The following is a 14729-nucleotide window of genomic DNA, read 5'->3' on the forward strand; positions in this document are numbered from 1 at the left end:
CCCATGGTGAACTAAGTCCTTTCATATTTCTGAATTGGTCTGATGCCTTAGAAAAATCCCCAAGGGCCAGGTGGTGGCATATCTGGCTGAGTGCACATGTTACAGTGCACAAGGACCCAGGTTCAAGCCCCTGGTCCTCACCTGCAGGGGGAAAGCTTCATGAGTGGTGAAGCAGGGATGCAGGTGTCTCTATCTCTCTCTCTCTATCCCCCCTTCCTCTTGATTTCTGCCTGTCTCTATCCAATAAATAAGTAAAGATAAATTTAAAAAAGAAAAAGAAAAATCCTTGTGGCCACACTGACATTTTCTTGAGATCTCTCTACTTCTCCTAAACTCATGTCTGTCAGCGAAACCATGAGAGGTAAACATTCCCTCCTCCTTCCTGAGAGCCATCCCCATCCTCTTTGCCCCCAGTCCTCCTGGGAGTACTGGGAATAGGCATGCTGGCAGTGAGAACACAGCAGCCAGAGCTCTTTGACCTGGGAATGTGAAGGGAAACTCAGTTTCACTGATTCTGACAAGGCAATAATAGTGAGACTTGCGGTAGGAAGATGACAGAAAGAAAAATCATGATTAGAAAAAAGCAGTTCACATTCAAGTGGAGGACAAGGAGATTGATGGCAAGAGCAGCTATGGAGAGAGGGAAAAATGTACAAGCTCAGAAAATACACTGGGTCAAATCAAATGTTAATTCAAAGAGGAATTCCCACGTCATCAGGCACACTGCTGAGCATGACTAGCTGAGCTGAGACACAGGGTCTGGTCTGTTGCTCTGTGGGATCATTTCCCCCTGCAGCTCTAGAATACAGAGACTAGATCCTCTATGCTTAGATAATCAGAATTAGAGAGAGGATTGTTTTATGAACTGTGCTCAAGTCCTTTTTGATGATTTTTACCATCTCTGTTACTCTATTTCAGCTAGAGCATTAGAGTCATGAGTTATGGGTCAGGAATTTGGTTTACAGTCTAGCTGAAAAGAGTTATTTACTCGGCAAAACATAGCTAGGCTGCATGCCCAAATTTCACTATTTCAGTTCTTTTGATCACCGCTGTTCTTGGGAATAAGATAATTCCAGATAACTGCTATTTGGTTGATGGGTCAGTAAAATCATCTTCTGTATGGTCTGGTGGCCTTAGGACATCAGTGAAAGTTGTTCAGATTCAGCAACATATCAATATTTTCTGAGTTCTGTCTCTGTTTCATGAATTATGTTAGGCTATAGGTCTAGTGTCTTTAAGAAGATTCACCCTGACCTTACTTAGGCTGTAATTCGATTCTTTAGGGAAGGACATCAACCACTGGACTTCAGTTATAATTGAATAAGTTAAATGTTGTGATCAGGAATCTAGGTCAGGAGCCAGGCAATGGCACACAGTTAAGTGCATGCATTACATGCACCTGCAGGGGGAAAGCTTCACAAGTGGTGAAGCAGGGCTGCAGGTGTCTTTCTGTCCTTCTCTATCTCCCCCTCTCTCAATTTCTCTCCATCTCTATCCAATAGTAAATAAAAAATAATTTAAAAAAAGAATCTAGATAATTCAATGGCATGGACTGGAAGCCTTAGGAAGAAGTCAGGATAAGCTCTACCTGGGAGAAATGAAAATTGTGAGATAAAAGCAGTAAGAATGAAGGAATGGCATTCTCTAACTTCAAACTATATGATAAAGCTAAAGTAATAAAAATGGTGTGGTATTGAAGCAAGAATATATATATATATATATATATATATATATATATATATACTGATTAGTGAAATAAAATTGAGACACTACATATAAATTTATATATACAGTTAATTTGTGACAAAGAAGGTAAGGATATAAAATGGAGGAAGAAAACTCTTTTTAACACATGATTCTGGGAAACCTGAACAGCCACAGGCAACAGAATGAAATTGGATCACCATCTTGAATTAATTCACTAAAGTTAACTTAAAACGAATCAAAGACTTAGAGATAAAATGCTAAATCCTAAAATATATAGAAGAAAAATTAAGCTATATGGTTCATGATCTTGACTTTGGAGCTGTATTTGGAGACAACTCCAACAGCAAAAGACATAAAAGGAAAGGTAAATCAATGAGGTTAACGTACATCTATTGATAAAGAACAAATAACCAAGATATTAAAATTTAACTAACTTCAACAGAAAAATAAATGACCCCATCAAAGAATGGTGAGAAAATCTGAACAGACATGTCTGCAAAGAGGATGTTCATATAGCCAACAGGCATATGAAGAAAATGTGTATCTCCCATTTTTACATAGAGAAAACTGTGTGAGCTTGTTCATGAAGCTATCTGTGAGAGAGAGAGAGAAAGGGAAGCTGAATGGAAAGTAGACTATATGTTTTCGCCATTAGCCATGCTTACTTCTAAAAGAAAACAATCATTAGATGGGTAAAATGAGTTATATAACTATATTGACTTTTTATGAAGCAAAAATATTACTTTTAATATTTATTTATATTGGGGCCAGGCAATGGCACACCTGGTTAAGCATTCACATGACAGTGCACAAGGACCCAGGTTCAAGCCCCTGGTCCCCACCTGCAGGGGAAAAGCTTCAGGACTGATGAAGCAGGGCTGCAGGTGTCTCTCTCTCCCTCTCTCCCTATCTACCCCTCCCCTCTCAATTTTTGTCTCTATCCAATAATAAATAAAAATATATTTAAAAATATTTATTCATACTTATTTCAATTGAGTGAGTGTATAACAAAGAGAAAGTGAAGGAGAGAGAGAAGTCATAGCACCACCCCAGTGCATGTAGTATCAAGGACTGAACCACAAATGTCAGGCAAACAAATCCTGCACTTTACCAGATAAACTGTTAGTCCTTCAGTCTCTCGGAAACTCATATTCCTCACCCCACATTATTAAAGCTCATCTCTCCCCCATGAACCTTCACAAAGCAGAGAGAATCCATGAAATAATTATGGCTTGCTCTATTGAGATCATAAATTACAATGTTATTCACTATTAAAATGTTCAATTAAGCATGCCATTCTAAGCTCTAGTATCATTGTGAGAAATCAAAAGCAGTATTATCCCTAGCATGCAACTGTAGATAAGTTAACTACTACTACTAGTAGTAAACTATTACTAAGGTATATTTCACAGTGCTCTTTAAAAAAAAAAAAAAAGTTGAATCCATCAACTGTCTCAGCTTGCTTCTCGTCCTACTCATTATTTTATCAATGACAGAATCCTCCTCCCACCAACTAACAAAATGTCACTGACACCCTTTCCTTCCTTGGGCTTCAGATCAATCTTTTTGATTCGGCATTTTGTCACTTTACATGCATCTTTCTTTTTCATCCTTGCTGTCTTTTACTTCTTCAGGTTTACCAGTGTGACAGCCATATCAGTTTGATCTTCCAAAAGCACAGCTCAGAGTAAATAAACCTTCTGCCTCCTGTTTCCTCATGCTCAAGAAATTCAGTCCAGACTCTTTAACTTCATGGTCATGTGGTCCTTGGAGTCATGGACCCTCTCCATCTTCTCCCATGTCCTATAGTCTGATAAAAATGAGCAGTTCTCTGTACATACCACATCTGCCTTTCATCATACAATTAATCACACAGTTCATACCCTGAGTTCCCTTCCTCCCCATCTCTATTACGTTCTTCCAGGATGAGCTCAATTGTCTTCTATTCGAGCCTATTCTCTTTCTAATTCTCCAACCTCTGATTTAACTTTATCTTTCCACCTTGAAATCAATAAGCTACCTTAATATTCCTAAAAATGTCGAATACTTTCTAATCTGTATGAAGTAAGGGAGAACAGGAAGAATGTGTGAGTAGTCTGTAATTATTTGTAATTGATCTCAGGGATCAGTTATGCTGTGAGGGCCACATCCAGCCTGTCACCTGTTTCTATGTAGACTTTCAGATGTTTACATTTATAACTGAGTATGTAACAGAGAATGGAGTGTCCTACAAGGAAAGCTTTAAATCTTTATTATCTTGCCTTCTACAGAGAGAGTTTGCCAACTCGCAACCTATATTATAAAAATCATCAAGTAGTTTCCTGTTGTTATTTTAATGCAGTAGTTTTAGGGCTTTATATGCCCTAAATGATCATTTTGAAAATTGTTTTTGGAACCCATTAACATTTTTGAAGAAGATAGTGTAATATTATAAATGTGCAAGTTCTCTCGCTCTTTATATGTTTTCTTATTTGATAGTGTTTACTAGTTGTTAGCTGTTTTTACATAACTTGAACTATGGAGAAAAAACATATAGAAAATGGTTTTTACTTCACTTCATTTTCCCTGAAGGTATTCTTAATTCTCAAAGGAGCTTTTCAACAGTGAAAGTCCTATAGGAGATATTTTAGTGGAAACATTTAGCTAAACTTTTGTGGGAGTACAATTAATATTAATAATTCATCATCCTTTTTCTAGTAAGCATATCTTTTTGTAATTTATTTCTATTCATATATTCATAGAACAATTTAAAATTTAAAGTGATTTTAAATTGGATAGTAAAATGTATTGCTAAATTAATTTTCAAAATTATATTTAGATTAATAGCTACCTTTCCATCATAATTATGCTTCCTTGTGAAATATTAGTTAACTTATTAAAATAATTGCTAGCATTACTGGATTTTTAAAAATATATAATACTGTTTGAGGTGTACGTGTAAATTTTGAAACTCATGTAGAACTTTATGTCTACAACACCTTTTCCATGAAAGCAAGCATTGACTCAAAAAAAAAAAAAAAGATTTACACAACTGGCCATAGTTACGTAGTAAAGTCATTCAAACAGAAAAATTTGAGTTTTTCACTATTCTTTCGAATCAACTAAAATAGAAATTATTCCTGGGGTCTATCCAGCATGTCTGTGATAATTCAGAACAGAAAGCCCCATAAAAGATGTGTACATACTTTTTCTTTTATTAAAAACATATTTGTCCACATATTTTGGTTAAGTTGTAAAATCTTTTCTTGCTGGTTTTAAAGTGCTTTCCATTGTTCTTCCTTTCATCACATGAGAACATGAGCTTGAGGATTATTTATATCTATCTGGTTTGTGCTTTATGTATTTTGATTAATTTAGAAGTAATACATTTTTCATGCTAACAACATTTCATTGAGACATATTAAGCATTTGGCAATAAAATTCACAGATCTTAAGTGTACTGTTCAATATATTTGACAAATTGTATGTCTCCTTGTAACTATCATCTAGATAAAGTTGACAACATTACTATTATCATAGGATATTTCCCTTTCAGATCAGTATCCAAGTCTACCCAAGGTAACTGTCGTGCTGGTTTTTAATGACTATGATTTTATTTTGCTTGCTCTTAAAAGTCGTAAAACAGGAATCATACAGTATATACTCTTGAGACTGATTTCTTGCATGCAAGAACATCATTTTGTTGTTCTTCTATGTATGACATTACATAAGAGATTTACTTCTATCTTTTGGTAGAGTAGTTTTCCTTTTTTTTTAAATTTTTTATTTAAGAAAGGATTAATGAACAAAAACATAAGGTAGGAGGGGTACAACTCCACACAATTCCCACCACCCAATCTCCATAACCCACCCCCTCCCATGATAGCTTTCCCATTCTCTAGCCCTCTGGGAGCATGGACCCAGGATCATTGTGGGTTGCAGAAGGTAGAAGGTCTGGCTTCTGTAATTGCTTCCCCGCTGAACATGGGCGTTGACTGGTCGGTCCATACTCCCAGTCTGCCTCTCTCTTTCCCTAGTAAGGTGTGTCTCTGGGGAAGCTGAGCTCCAGGACACATTGGTGGGGTCTTTAGTCCAGGGAAGCCTGGCCAGCATCCTGGTGGCATCTGGAACCTGGTGATTGAAAAGAGAGTTAACATACGAAGCCAAACAAATTGTTGAGCAATCATGGATCCCAAGTTTGGAATAGTGGAGAGGAAGTGTTAGGGAGGTACTCACTGCAAACTCTAGTGTACTTCTGCTTTCAGGTATATATTTTGCAGTAGTTTATGGATACGTGTGAACATAAGCTCTCTCTCACAGAAACTGGTGTATATCTAGGTTTTGGGACTTTGTTAGAAAGTGAACCAACTGAAATGAAATTAGAGTGTACTATAAAAGGAAAGGTCTCACCCGAGTAATGAAGCTGAAGGGTTGTCATTCCACACGTGAAGTCTCTGGACACAGTCTGAGGTGAAGCATGTTGAGGTGGCAATCGTTGCGTTGGTTAGGTTGTGATCGGTGGATGCAATATTATTTGGTATGGATTGGGAGAGGCATAAGGGAAAGTGGGCCCTATCCAAGGGTTCCAGGACTGGGGGAAGTAGGGGCTCTATAGTGGAGATGTGAGGTTCCTGCTGTCTTAGGGTTCAAAAAGACAATCGATAGTTAATGTTATCACATTATTTGGTAATTGAGTTAACTTTGAAAAGTCCTTTTGTTATGGTTTGCTGTACAGTATCCAGTATCTTGTATATAGCTGTGCTATTGGATGCTTCTAATCTACTTGGTCTAGGCTTTTGAGAGAGTCCGCATATCAAATACACAGCCTATATATTAAAAAGATTCAGTTTGTGTTTTGAGAAACTTTGAGACATACAACTGATTTTCCCCCTCATATTAATTAACTACTGATTTATATGTCTACATTTTGCTAGGAGTGTACATAAACACCATTCCCACCACCAAAAGACTGTGACCCATCCCTCCCACCCACTCCCACCCCCCACTGGCCCAGGAAGCTGCATGTCTACCCCTCACCACTGGGTTTTTACTTTGGTGCCCTACTTACAATTTGATCAGGTCCTGCTTTTAGTTTCCCTTTTTGATCTTCGTACTCAACTTCTGTTGATGAGTGGGATCATCCCATACTCATCTTTATCTTTCTGACTTAGTTCACTTAACATAATTCCTTCTAGCTCTGTCCAAGATGGGTCAGAGAAGGTGGGTTCATTGTTCTTGATAGCTGCATAGTATTCCATTGTGTATATATACCACAGCTTTCTCAGCCACTCTTCTGTTGTTGGGCACCTGGCTTGCTTCCAGGTTTTAGCTATTATGAATTGTGCTGCTATGAACATAGGAGTACACACCTCTTTTTGGTTGGGTGTTATGGAGTCCTTGGGGTATAACCCCAGGAGAGGAATTACTGGATCATATGGAAGGTCCATGTCTAGCCTTGTGAGAGTTTTCCAGACTGCTCTCCACAGAGGCTGGACCAATTTACATTCCCACCAGCAATGTAAAAGAGTTCCTCTGTCCCCACATGCTCACCAGCATTTGTTGCTGCTGTCCTTTTTGATGTATGCCATTCTTACAGGAGTGAGGTGGTATCTTAGTGTTATCTTAATTTGCATTTCTCTGACAATCAGTGACCTAGAGCAGTTTTTCATATGTTTGTGAGCCTTTTGGATCTCCTCTGAGGTGAATGTTTTGTTCATATCCTCTACCCATTTTTGGATGGGGTCATTTACTTTTTTGGTGCTAAGTTTGCTGAGCTCTTTATATATTTTGGTGATTAGTTTCTTGTCTGATGTCTGGCATGTGAAGATCTTCTCCCATTCTGTGAGGGGTCTCTCTGTTTAATAGTTTCTTTGGATGTGCAGAAGCTTTTCAATTTGATATAGTCCCATTGGTTTGTTTCTGCTTTAGTCTTCCTTGCAATTGGGTTTGATTCATCAAAGATGTCCTTGAGGTGTAGGTGGGAAAGTGTTTTACCAATGTTTTCCTCTAAGTATTTGATTGTTTCTGGTCTGACATCTAGGTCTTTGATCCATTTGGAGTTAATTTTTGTTTCTGGTGAGATAAAATGTTTCAATTTCATTCTTCTGTATGTTACAACCCAGTTTCCCAGCACCATTTATTGAAGAGAGCCTCCTTTTTCCATTTAATCCTTTGGGCCCCCTTATCAAAGATTAGATGCCCATAGGTGTTGGGATTTATTTCTGGGCTTTCAATTCTGTTCCACTGGTCTGTGTGCCTATTTTTGTTCCAGTACCATGCTGTTTTGATGATGATGGATTTATAGTATAGTTTAAAGTCTGGGAGTGTGATGCCTCCATCTTTCTTTTCCTGTTTCTTTTCTGTTTCTGTTTCTTTTCCTCAAGATAGTTTTGGCAATTCTAGGTGTTTTCAGGCTCCAGATAAATGACTGTAGTGTTTGTTCTATTCTCTTAAAGAAGCTTGGTGGAACTTTGATGGGTATTGCATTAAATTTGTATATGGCTCTGGGGAGAATATTCATTTTGATGATATTTATTCTTCCAATCCATGAGCATGGGATATCTTTCCATTTCTTGGTATCAGTTTCTATTTCCTTGAGTAGCAACTCATAGTTGTCAGCATACAAGTCTTTCACTTCTTTGGTCAACTTTATTCCTAGGTATTTGATTGATTTGGCTGAAACATTAAATGGGAGTGATTTCTGGATGTCTTCTTCAGATTTAGTGTTTGCATAAAGAAATGCCACTGATTTTTGTACATTGATTTTGTAGCCTGATACCTTGCTATATTGCCTAATAACTTCCAGTAATTTTCTACTGGATTCTTTAGGTCTTTCTATGTATACTACCATATCATCTGCAAATAGTGAGAGCTTGACTTCTTCCCTTCCAATCTGTATTCCTTTGATTTCTTTCTCTTGCCTGATTGCTATGGCAAGAACTTCCAATACTATGTTGAAGAGTAATGGTGACAGTGGACAGCCCTGTCTAGTCCCCGATCTGAGGGGGAATGCTTTCAGCTTCTGTCCATTGAGTATGATGTTGGCTGTAGGTTTGCTATATATAGACTCCACTATCTTGAGGAATTTCCCATCTATTCCCATTTTTTGTAGAGTTTTGAGCATGAATGGGTGTTGGATTTTGTCAAAGGCTTTCTCTGCATCTATTGAGATAATCATGTGGTTTTTGCCTTTGCTTTTATTGATGTGGTGAATGACATTGATGGAATTACAGATGTTGAACCAGCCTTGCATTCCTGGGATGAATCCCACTTGGTCGTGATGAACAATCTTTTTGATATGTTGCTGTATCCGGTTGGCCAAGATCTTGTTTAATATTTTGGCATCTGTGTTCATCAGAGATATTGGTCTGTAGTTTTCCTTTTTGTTCTGTCCCTATCAGCTTTTGGTATCAGGGTGATGTTGGCTTCATAGAAGGTGGAAGGGAGTATTCCTGTTTCTTTAATCTTATGGAATAGCTTAAGAAGTATGGGTATTAACTGTTTCCTGAAAGTTTTGTAGAATTCTTTTGTGAAGCCATCTGGTCCAGGACTTTTGTTGTTGGGGAGATTCTTAATACCGGTTTCAATTTCTTTGTCTGTGATTGGTGCATTTAGGTGGAGTTAGTTTTCTACTGTATCAATATCCCACAACCTCATCCGTTCACCTATGTTTAGAGATGGGCGCTTTTTATCATTATAGCTACCATAAATAAGTCTGCTGTGAATATTTTTGTATATGTTGTCTGGTGTGTATGTAATTTTCCCAGAAATAGAATGGCTGGGTCATATTTTAGGCATATGCCTAACTTTGTTAGAAACTGCCCAAGAAATGGGAAGCTGTACCACCTTCACCTTGTATGCCCTCCAGCAACATGTAAGAGTCTGAATTGCTTCATATATTTACCAATATTTGATGTGGTTGAATCTTTGTATTTCTGGCCCATTTTTGAGTGTGTAGTATTGTTTATTTTTTCCAAGGTACAGATCAAGAGTCAAGAAAAAGTTCTGCCTCCACTTCTCACCTCTCATGGTCATCGTTCTTCTGTCCTCCCATGCTTTCTTGCTTTCAGGCCACTCACTACCTTTATTCTGTGTTCTGCCTTATTTATAATTTAAGGGAGATTGAAGACCTTTATAGATATATAAGGTCTGTGAGGATTTTGATGGTTGGGATGACCTAGTTTCAGTTTAGAGGATTATCTTGATTATGAGCGGGACATCAGGTGCAGTCCTACTCAGACCACAGCAGACGCTTTGGAGCAGAGACCTCACCTCACATGGAGGCTGGGGCTGTGGGAACCAACAGGAGCCAAAAATGAGCCTCAGGCAACAAGACTCCCAAAGGTTGTGGGAAGAGAAATCTCTTTCTTATATCCAGAAAAGAGGTTACTTTTGAAAGGACAAAAAGAAAGAAGGAAATAGGTTTGTGTGATTCTTTATTGATGAACTTGTTATTTCATTATGATTTTTTAAATGCCTTTCTTTCTTTCTTTCCTTGTTTCTTTGTTTCTTTCTTTCTTTTTACTTATAAAAAGCAAATACTGTCAAAAACCATAGGATAAGAGGGGTACAATTCTACACAGTTCCCACCACCAGAACTCCATATCCCCTTCCCTCTCCTGATAGCTTTCCTATTCTTTAACCCTCTGGGTGTATGGACCCTAGGTCATTGTGGGATGCAGAAGGTGGAAGGTCTGGCTTCTGTAATTGCTTCCCCACTGAACATGGGAATTGGCAGGTGGATCCATACTCCCAGCCTGTCTCTCTCTTTCCCTAGTGGGGCAGGGTTCTGGAGAATCGGAGCTCTAATAGTTCTGATCCTTTTTAGTTTAATTCAACTTACATTATCTGGGAAGAAAATATCATCACAGAAAGAAGGAGAATATTACACTCTAGTGATCTTTTAGAATTTACTTATGGGGATAGAATTTCACTTTAGGATTAAAAAGGCATTATGATGCTTTTATTAAATTTGAAAATCACTGACTAAAATAAGTGTGCTTGATATGTGATTCTCTTCATAGGAACAATGTTGCTTTCTTCTCTATCCTTGAGAGGAGAGGAAAATATCATAACTCATGTACTGAAAGGTATAAAGAGAAAAAGCACCCCAGAATAGTCTCTATGGGATTGCTAGTCTTAAAAAAAAACTTTTCCATTTTAAGAAAAAATATAATCTGACATAATTATAACAAGGAAGGTAATCTGGCCTTGAGAAAGCTTCATCATGCAAGGAAATCAAATAAAATAGATTGATATATTCTATCCTGGCATAAAAATATTTTAACCTTTCCCTGATTTATTGCACAAATGACTCACAATTGAATTACAGGGATTATGAACACTGCTGTGTTTTGATAGCCATTAATAAAGGCAATATTTTAAACAATTTATTAAATGAGGGGGAGGGTATATGGTCATTATAAATAAATTATTTTATCCTAACTCAAGCCAACTCTAAAACAGGAAAAGTTTAAAATTGACATATATACTATTTTGCCAGAATATCTTGCTTAGCCACGTTGAGAAGCACAATTTCCTCCTTACTTAAGTAAATAAACAAACTGTTAGTTTCTTTTAGTAATGAAGCTCTTGTCAACACCCCACAGTCATTGTACGTTCGCTTTTCTCTCAAATAAATAAATAAATAACGGAACTTCTTAGAAATGCTTTTAAGTGAGACTTCTTCAAATTACCTAGGTAAATGGGCTTCTTTGGCATCTTTTTTCATCAACCGTATTACATCTCTCTAATGTTAATTTAAGTGGCACTGCTAAAGTGAATATAGTTTTGCACTCATCTGCAGCTCTGGTTATAAAAATAATAGACCTAATGATAGACTCATTCAGCATAATTGTGTCTGGACTGTGTCTCCAACATGACCTCCCTCATATTGTTAATGTTCCATGCAGTATAGACATACTAATCAGAGGTGATTGTCTCAGTCATTACCACTGAGGTTATGCTTCCTGTGTTTTTCTTTCAGTGCCTAGATATTTGCATTAGTTTGCCAAGCACACCACAAAGCCGATTTGCATTTCATTTATCTCCATGTGTACTTGGTCTGCAGCCCCTGTAGTTCCAACATTCACATAATTTCTATAGCACACCTGGGAGCTACTTGGGGCCTTATTTGGATTTGTTGCCTTTTTTTTTTTTAAGGGAAAGGATTATCCTCTGCATGTGTTTGCTTTCTCCTTTGTAGAATTCTGTTGTAGCTATAGGACTTCAGGATCTTCCATATGTCTGGTAATTTCATAAGGTTGTATGTCGGCCTGGACAGAAATATTGAAATATTCCTTCCACTACTTAGGCAACCACATTATCACCTTAAGGACAGATACAAGAAGGGTCTAACTCACCTATTTCCTTTTTCTATCTTTAGAAGGAAACCTCCTGGAGGCTGGGAGGTGGTACACCTGGTTGAGTGCACACATTTCTGGTTTCAAGCCCGTGATCCACACCTGCAGGGGGAAGCATCATGAGTGGTGAAACGTGTGTGTGCGCACGTGGTGTGTGTGTGTGTGTGTGTGTGTGTGTGTGTGTGCGTGTGCGTGTGCGTGTGTCTGTGGGTGTGCCTCTCTCTATTCCCCTTCCCTCTTAATTTCTTTTTATCTTTATAAAAATAAAAGGAAAACAGAGTGGCTGATACTGTCATGTGGGCACCAGACCCCAGTGCTAACCCTGAAGAACTAAAGAAGAGAGAGAGAGAGAAAAGGGAAGAAGAGGAAAGCAAATTTGAAAGAAAGAAAGAAAGAAAGAAAGAAAGAAAGAAAGAAAGAAAGAAAGAAAGAAAGAAAGAAAGAGAGAGAGAGGAAGGGAGAGAGGAAGGAGGGGAAAGAAAAAGGAGCCTTCTGGATTTGTTTTCCTGTTACTATTTTTTTTATATAAATTAAAAGAAATAGTTTAAATAAAAAGATTGACTAACTACTAGAATGAAATCTATCCATGTTCCTAGGATGACAAGGCCTTTCCACAGCTGATGGGGCAGTTTCGTCCTGGACTCTGGTTTCAGAATCACAATCAAATATGACTTGGATCAATACTTATGTGGTCCAATGCGAGTAAGAAAGAATATCCTGACGTTCCTGTGACCACTCCTAATAGAAATATAGCAACTCTCTTTCATGGCTGGATCTGAAATCAGAGTATGAAAACACCAAGGCTTATGATCTCTTTATAAGTTTAAGCATCTTTAGAGTAAACAGTAATTATTTTTTGAAAGCATCATGTCAGATTTGCCAGTTGGTCATGATTACTTCTGTTTAAGACTTTCTTCCGAACCTTTTCCAATTCACATCATGACTTTTGGAGGTGAAAGTTTATAGCACATAGTGAAATTCTGAAATTAGAGGGGTTTTTTTGTTTGTTTTGTTTTTTGCCATCAGAGTTATCGCTGGAGTTGCGAGCATGATGCCAGCATTCCTGATGGCCATTTTCTCTTTATTTTTCTTTCTGTGGTTTTCCCTTTCCTTTCCTTTCCCTTCACTGTCTCCTTTTCTTACTTACTTACTTTTTTTTTTTTTAATGGAGAGAGTTAAAGGTAGAGAGAACCAGAGAGGAGGGAAAGCACTGTAGTACTACTCTACCACTCATGAAGCTCCCCTCCTTCAGTTGGGGACCCAAGGTATCATGTGTGCCATATTGGGAGTGTTACAATTCAGACTCTTAGAGTATTTTGACTTCTAGTAATTTATTTTTATTTTTGCCTCCAGGGTAATCGCTGGGGAATCCACTGCTCCTAGAGGCTGTTTTTCCCATTTTGTTGCCCTTGTTGTTTTTGCTATTATTGTTGTTGCTGTCATTGTTGTTGGATAGAACTGAGAGAAATTGAGAGGAGCGGAACAGAGAGGGGGAGAGAAAGACACCTGCAGACCCGCTTTGTTGCTTGTGAAGCGACCCCCCTGCAGGTGGGGAGCCGGTTCTCAAACCCGGATCCTTAAGCCAGTCCTTGCGCTTTGTGCCATGTGCACTTAACTCCCTGCACTACCGCCCATACCCTTTTAGTAAGTTTTAATATGACTGTTACTTGTGAGCTCAATACTGAAGAGGTTGGATTTACCTCCTCCTGGTTATTTTGTTTAGCAAAGTATGTCTTCACTGCATTAGTGTAGTACTGAGTGTTAGTCCACTGACTGACAAAACAGGTATTGTTTCTAGAATGGAGAAAGGGGTTAGCATCCTTTTTTAGTATTTCTTAAAGCAATAACAGAACACCTTATAAACATGTCTTGTGCAATAGCATCCAAAAATAAATTTTAAAGGATTTACATACCTGTAAGTATACCTCTTAAAGAAATGAGTAATACTCCAATCCATTTGGTCACTTATGTAATTCTCACCTGTTGTCATACTCTGCTTTAAAAATGTCCCAGTTTCAGCCATGGGTTTGTCTATGCTATTTCTTTTTAATTTTTTTATATTTATTTATTTTCCCTTTTTGTTGGCCTTGTTGTTTTTCATTGTTGTTGTAGTTGTTGTTGTTGATGATGATGATGTCATCATTGTTAGATAGGACAGAGAGAAATGGAGAGAGGAGGGGAAGACAGAGAGGGGGAAAGAAAGATAGACACCTTCAGACCTGCTTCACCACCTGTGAAGTAACTCCCCTGCAGGTGGGGAGCCAGGGGATCCTTATGCTGGTCCTTGCGCTTTGCGCCACATGCACTTAACCCGCTGTGCTACTGCCCGACTCTTGCTATTTTTTTTTTAAACTTGAATGATGGTTTTGGAGAGAGTCTCTTCTCAGGAGACCCCAAGAGCACTGTTTTCTTTAATAACCAGTATCTCTTCTAGATCTACTAATTCAAAGCCTTCCAAGGGTAGTCTGTTGAAGATAACTCAAGGACAAATAGGCAGAATAAAGCTAGTTGGACTGTCAGCAAGGTCAATGCTGGAAAACAGCACCTGGATGGTTGCTCGCTGTTTTCTCTAAGAAGCTATAGCCAGAAGTCGAATTGGGAAGTACAAACATTATGTCACGAACTGGAGACCACGCCAGTAACTGAGAAGTAGAATCAAAGAGATAATAACGAATGCAGGCT

The 14729-nt window shown here is 38.1% G+C and overlaps 1 protein-coding gene across 1 annotated transcript in view; it reads left to right on the plus strand.

Annotated features, from left to right (window-relative positions):
- The window catches only part of CPQ (carboxypeptidase Q), a 512842-nt gene that overhangs the window by 385071 nt on the left and 113042 nt on the right, over window positions 1-14729 (plus strand). The gene's annotated exons all lie outside the window — the stretch shown is intronic.

The sequence above is a fragment of the Erinaceus europaeus genome, chromosome 8, assembly GCF_950295315.1.
Source record: "Erinaceus europaeus chromosome 8, mEriEur2.1, whole genome shotgun sequence".
Lineage (NCBI taxonomy): Eukaryota > Metazoa > Chordata > Mammalia > Eulipotyphla > Erinaceidae > Erinaceus > Erinaceus europaeus.